General features: G+C 36.4%; 1 non-coding gene across 1 annotated transcript; it reads right to left on the bottom strand.

Annotated features, from left to right (window-relative positions):
* Positions 1 to 393: 393 nt before the first annotated feature.
* LOC124898265 lies at positions 394 to 500 on the bottom strand. Its single transcript, XR_007055240.1, has one exon. It is a non-coding gene; the product is annotated as a small nucleolar RNA R71 (small nucleolar RNA).
* Between the last annotated feature and the right edge of the window lie 6789 nt (positions 501 to 7289).

The following is a 7289-nucleotide window of genomic DNA, read 5'->3' as shown; positions in this document are numbered from 1 at the left end:
TATCCTGGCTGTTCCTGCTCAACCAGTTACTAGACCTGTTCATGAGGTGGCAATTCCACTCATGAATAATGCGACTAACAGTATTCGCAAGTTCGAGCCGGGTGATCAATTTGAATTGAAATAGAATATGGTGCAACTATTGAATTCAGCGGAAAATTCTCTGGCCTTTCATATGAAGACTCGCAAAATCACATACAGACCTTCTTGGAAATAAGTGATACTTACATTCCTTCAAGGGTGAATACTGATTATGTATAATTGATACTCTTTTCTTTTTCTTTAATTGGGAAAGCAAAAAGGTGGTTACATGATGAACGACCACTCTTTATCACTTCATGGAAATATCTAGCTCAGAAGTTCCTTATTCGATTCTTTCCATTAGGGAAGACTGCATGTTTGAGAAGTGATATTCTGAGTTTCAGACAAAAAGAAGAAGAGAATCTCTACCAAGCTTGGAAGAGACTTAAGAGTGTGCTACAAAATTTCCCTCACCATCATCAGTGTAATGATGTCATTGTTCATACTTTCATTGAGGGGTTGGAGCTAAATACCAAGATTCTCTTAGATTCAGCAGCAGGTGGACAAACTCTTGAGAAGACTTATGATGAATTATACACATTGTTGAATAGGATCTCATAAGGGAATCCTGATTGGCATGCAGAATTGAGGAGTACTCCTAAGAAGGTTGCAAGGGTATTAGAGGTATACTAGTTCACCACATTATTATCCCAGATTACAGCAATGCAAATTCATATTCTTACTTAGCTTAATAGCATAAAGTGGGGAGTTCCACAAGCAGCAGCTACAACTAATACAATCCAACAGGCAAATTCTTGGTGTGAGGTTTGTGGAAGTAGCGAGCATATAACATATGCTTGTACGGCTAATCCAGATTCTATTAATTATGTGGGGAATGTGAATCATCAAAGATAATAGAATTTTGGTAATACATATAATCCCAACTGGAGAAACTATCCTAATTTCTCATGAGGTAGAAATCCGGCACAGAATAATAAACAGTATAAGGGGACAGTGCAACAGAATCAACATCAGGTTCAAAATAATTAAGGTGCCACTCTAATAGGTAATGTGCAGGAGATGTTGAAGTTGAATTTAGGTAATCAAGCGCTGTTTGCAACGAATTTGAAGAGTGAATAGTTGGTTACTAGAAATTTAGAGTTACAACTCGAACAAATTACAGGAGAATAAAATACAAGACCTCAAGGAGGCTTACCTAGCGATACAGAGGCAAATCCAAAATAGGTAAATATAGTTACAATAATTAATGTGTTATAGTTAAAGAAAGTGGTACCTGAGTAGATTAGTCCCACAGCCACTGAAGATGATCCTAAGGCCATAGAAGAAAAAGGGGTTAAAGAAAAAGCTGCAAGTGATCAAACTCATGTGGAAAAGAAGACTCTACCTCTACTATTCCCTTAAAGACAAAGGAAACATCAAGAGGAGGCCAGTTACAAGACATTTTTTTATCTTCTAAAGCAGGTTTAAGTAAATCTTTCTCTTGTTGATATTGTAGAGAGTGTTCTAAAATATGCAAAATACATGAAGGATATAGTGGCAAACAAGAACAAATTGATAGAATATGTTATAGTTGCACTTATTGAGGAGTGCACATCAAAGATATAAAACAAATTACCCACAAAATAGAAGGATCCAGGTATTTTTACTTTACAAATCACTTTTAGGTAGACCATCAATGCTCGTGGATTGTGTGACTTGGAGGCTAACATAAATCTTATGTGCACATCATGGTACCAGAAAATGGGTCTTAGGAGTCCCAAACCCACTACTAGTATTTTTCAGTTGGCAGATAGGCTCCTTGCTAGGCCGGATGGAATTATTGAAGATGTCCTAGTGCAAGTCGGATCACTAATCTTTCAAGTGGACTTTATGATTCTTGACTTTGAAGCTGATTCGATTGTTCTATTTATTTTGGGATAGCCCTTCCTAGCAATAGAACAGTCATAAATTAATGTAGCACCAGGGAAGATGACAATGAGAGTGCATGACAAAGTAGATGTTTTTGATATGTACAAGGTGCTGAAATTGCCAGATATATATAAGGAGTTGTCTGCTATATCCATTATAGATCTTAAGTTTGATCAGAGGCTATTATTGTTAGATGATCCATTAGAGCGAGCCTTCATGGGTTGTGATCTTTATAGAGATATGGAGGCATTGACGTTAATTAAAGTCATGAATTTAGTGGTTATTGAAATAAGAAAGTTGCCTTTTGAGCCTTTGAATAGGCCAATTGGGTCATCTCCCAAAGCTTCAATTGATGAAGCTCCAAAATTAAAGCTTAAGGTTCTTCCTCCCCACTTGAAATATGTTTACCTTAGTGACAATGATACTTTTCCTATTGTTTTTTCTACAGATTTATCTGATGTAAAGGTAAGGGAAGCTACGATGATCTTGAAAAGAAAAAAAAAGGTGATTGGGTGGCAAATGTCTGACATTACAAGGAAAAATCCATCTTTTTGCATGCACAATATATACATGGAAGAGGGTTTCAAACCAAGAGTGCAGCAACAACATAGATTGAATCTGGTGATGAAAGATGTGGTGCAGAAAGTGGCAATCAAGTGGTTATATAATGGGATTATTTATCCAATTTCAGACAGCAAGTGGGTAAGCCCAATACACTGCATTCTAAAGAAAGATGGGATGACTGTGGTGACCAATGAAGCAAATGAGATGATTCCCACTTCTATGGTGACTGGATGGAGAATATGTATTAATTATCGAATATTGAATAAAGCCACAAGAAAGGACCACTATCTTATTCCTTTTATTTATCAGATGCTGGATAGGTTTGTAGGTTAGGAGTACTACTATTTTCTTGATGGTTACTCGGGTTATAATCATATCACCATTGTACCTAAAGATCAAGAGAAAACTGCATTTACTTATCCTTATGGCACATATGCGTTCAGACGCATGCCTTTTGGCCTCTGTAATACACCTGCAATATTTCATAGATGCATGATGGTAATATTCTATGACATGGTTGAAGAATTTGTCGAGGTATTCATGGACGATTTCTCTATTTGTGATAATTCTTTTGATAAATGCTTGCAAAATGTAGATCGAATCCTAGCTCGATATGAAGAGATAAATTTGGTGTTGAATTGGGAAAAGTTCCACTTTTTGGTGAAGGAAGGTATAGTCCTAGGCCATACAGTTCCAAGTAAAGGACTAGAAGTAGCTAGGACAAAAATTGAAGTGATTGAAAAGCTGCCACATCCAGTAATAGTCAAGAGAGTGCAAAGTTTCTTGGGGTATACAGGTTTCTATAGGTATTTGATTCAAGACTTTTTGAAGATTGCAAGCCCAATGTGTAAATTGTTAGAAAATAAGGCCAAGTTTGATTTTGGGGTGGATTGTCAAGAAGCCTTTGAAAAGCTGATAGAAGCTCTTGTTATGATTTCTCAAAATTGGGAGTTGCCATTTGAATTGATGTGTGATGCAAGTGATGTGGTTGTTGGAGTAGTTTTGGGTCAAAGAAAATATAAGGTATTTTGCTCTATTTATTATACTGGTAAAGTCTTAAATGATGCCTAAATGAATTATACAGTCACTGAAAAGGAGATGTTAGTAGTAGTTTATACATTCGATAAATTTAGAGAATATTTGGTAGGCACCAAAGTTATTGTTCATATAGATCATTCCACCATTAAATATCTTTTCAGCAAAAAGGATGCAAAGCAATGATTAATCAGGTGAATTCTATTACTACAAGAATTTGACCTAAAGGTTTGTGATCAAAAGGGAGCAAAAAATCAAGTTGTAGACCATTTTTCAAGGTTAGAGACTCATGATCATATGGTTTATGACTTTCTCTGCATTCGGGAAGAGTTCTCGGATGAATACTTATAGTCTATAAAGGTGTGTGAAGTTCCTTGGTATGCAGATATTGTGAATTTGCTGGCAAGTGACTTTTACCCTCCTGAAGCTACTATTCAACAGAGAAAGAAATTGCTATATTATTCTCATGCGTACATATGGGATGATCCATATCTTTTCAATCAGGGTCCTAATTATACACAGATGTGTTCCAGAAGCTGAATTCACATAAGTGCTACAAAAGTGTCATTCATCTCTTTTTGGTGGCCATCATGGGGGTGAAAGAATAGCTAGGAAAGTTTTGCAATCTTGTTTCTTTTAGCCTACCTTGTTTCAAGATGCAATAGCTTTTGTGAAGAGTTGTGATCAATGTCAGAGGTTAGGTATAGTTTCAAGGTGTCATGAGATGGCCCTAAATAATATTCTTAAAGTTGAAGCATTTGATGTTTGGGGGATTGATTTTATGGGACCATTCCCATCGTCTAATGGTAATTTATACATTCTAGTGGCAGTTGATTATGTATCCAAATGGGTGGAATATGGATCTTGTCCTATTAATGATACGAGAGTAGTGATGAAATTCGTGAAGAAGCACATATTTTCTCGGTTTGAAACTCCAAGAGCTATAATCAGTGATAGAGGTATGTACTTTATTAATACTTGATTTAAGAATCTTTTAGATAAATATGGTTTTAGGTGTAAGGTGGCCACTGCATATCATCTACTAATAAGTGGACAAGTTGAGGTCTCCAACCGAGAGATAAAGCAAATACTGTAGAAGACTGTTAATGGGCTATAGAAGGGTTAGGCCCAAATGCTATATAATGTATTATGGGCATACAGAACATCTTATAAGATGCCCATAGGGACCTTCCCATACTTCTTGGTTTATGGTAAAGCTTTCTATTTGCCTATAGAGCTAGAACATCAAGCTTATTGGATGGTGAAAAAGTTTAATCTTGACATGAAGGCTGCGGGAGAAAAGAGATTGTTACAACTTGCTAAACTTGATGGGTTTCATCTCTACGCTTATGAAAGTTCCAAGTTGTACAAAGAGAAGAATAAAAAGTGGCATGAAAGGCAAATTCAGGACAAAGTGTTTGAATTTGGACAAGTTGTTTTGCTGTTTAACTCAAGGTTAAAGTTGTTTTCGGGTAAGCTGTGATCTAAGTGGTCTGGAACATTTGAGGTAGTGCGAATGAAGCCTCATGGAACTGTTGAACTGTGGAACAAAAAGAAGACTAAAAAGTGTTTTGTGAATAGACAACGTGTGAAGCATTATTGGAAAAATCATAAAGATAAACACAATGTGTCTATCACCTTGGTGGATAAGTGAGGCTGACTTAAGTTGTGCTATGACGTAAAATAAGGCACCACGTGGGAGGCAAACCACGAATGTAATGTAATAGCATAGTTAATTTTTGTTTTAGTTGTAGGAAAGAAAAAGATAAAAAAAATACAAAAATATGTGTCGTGCCACAACCAAAACTAAGGCTCTAAGTGGGAAGCAACCCACTTTTTCTTACATTAGTTTGTTGTTTTTGATTAGCATGTAGGATTGAGAAACATATAAGCGTGGAGATAAAGGGGTAAGTGGAATAATGTAGGAGAAGCATTCAGGTAAGTAACATACTCCGCACTAAAAGGAACACGGGTGAAAAAAAAAAGTGGATGCAATATTGGCCCAACACTGTGTTTAAACTTAATTCGTGCAAGAAATAATGCTAAATCTAGTAGCATTATGTGAATAGCAGGTGTCGCACGCTCTATTTAAGGGCAATACATCGTCTGGCGCATGCACTCTTTTGGGGCTATATATTGTGCGTCGCACGCTCACTCCATCCCAGGTATAAAATGAAGAATTTCAGTTCCATAACTCCCAAATTCCCTTTAAATACCTCTTTAATTCCCAAATCTCCTTCATTTCTAAACCTAAAAGAGCGCCCACCCCCCAAATTCCCCTAAGCAAAATTCTCCTTTCTTGAAGTGTACTTTTCTTTGGTGACAAAAAAAAAATAAAGTCTTCATCTTCTTCATAAGGATTAAGTTAAGTACTTTTTTCTCTACTTGTTAAGGTGAAATAAATTCTACGATTAGTTTCAATTCTTGAAGATTTTGTGAGATTTGTGCTTTGGAAATTTGATGTTGCACTTTGTGATTTAGAAAACCTTTAGTATTTGCACATTCATTAATGAACATACCTTCTAGTTCATAAATTTTTGTGGTTTATTTCATGTTGAGGAATGGTGATGAAGGTTATTTGGTTCAACAATAAAGAGATGTAGTAGCTTGACCTTGAATAGTCTGTGAACTATGTATGGACGATTATGCTATTTATGTGAACATGTATTGTTGGGAAAATTTGTGGGTTAATAAATTGACATACTTCAATGATTGGTTGATGTGAGAACACCTATGGGAGCATTCTATGTAGTTACAGAATATTGCAATTGGTGTACCAAGTGTTTGTTCTTGTGAGAAAATTATGCATCCATGTTAAAACATTAAGTCTTTCCAGTTAGAGTTTGTTGAATAAACTAAAGAGTCCTATATCTATCTGTAATTGAATAAAAAATGCAATGTTCTGTGATATTGCAATTGTGGGGGAAATTGTGCTTGTACAGAATTGCTAAATGGGGGAAGTCTGAGTACCCTTGCATTCGTATTATACCCGTTACTAGCAACTAAGTGTGGGGTTGCCCTACCACCATGCATTTGGTGTTTACTAGCTTTACATAGTTTCTTTATTTGATGTGGGTGCATGCTTTGTGTGACAGGTACCATGTCGAACCGCTAACAAAATGTAAAAACTAAGGTGGGATCTTTCGAGCAAGCTAGAAAAAGAAATAGACAAGGTGCTAGGGCATTTCAACTGTAGCTTATCCCATATGATGTACCAAGGATATAGTATTCGAGGGGTATTAGAGTCAGGACGCAAATAGTATTTAGCACATGATGAGATGAAGTACATTGCAGATCAGTTCAGCAACAGGGAGAACTTGATGAAGGAATTTCCAAGCATGGTGCACAGAATAAAAGAGTTGCATATGCAGTTCTTGTTTGGCTAGCCTTTCAAGTGTAACTTGAGCCTAATGAGAGTAATCTACGCTAATTGGGACCCGTATGATAGGTATTTTAAAATAAAGATAAGAGGACAAGTCATCACATTTAATGCTCATACATTAAATGCATTCCTTAGGATGCCAGAAGTTGATCCTAAGTCACTTAAGCTGATGTATATAGAACCCCCGTATGCTCACATCCGCCATTTTTTATGTGTAACTTGCTTAACTATAAGATGGACGCACAAAAGAGGAGGCGGCATTCATCTCAAACTACCATTCAGTCACATAAACAGGGAGGCCCGAGTATGGGCTAAGATTATCTATAAATGTTTACACCAGGCTACTCACATGATGAATGTG

This window comes from Capsicum annuum, chromosome 4 (assembly GCF_002878395.1).
Source record: "Capsicum annuum cultivar UCD-10X-F1 chromosome 4, UCD10Xv1.1, whole genome shotgun sequence".
Taxonomy (NCBI): domain Eukaryota; kingdom Viridiplantae; phylum Streptophyta; class Magnoliopsida; order Solanales; family Solanaceae; genus Capsicum; species Capsicum annuum.
Note: the sequence above shows the minus strand (reverse complement) of the source record. Positions and strands in the feature narration are given on the sequence as shown.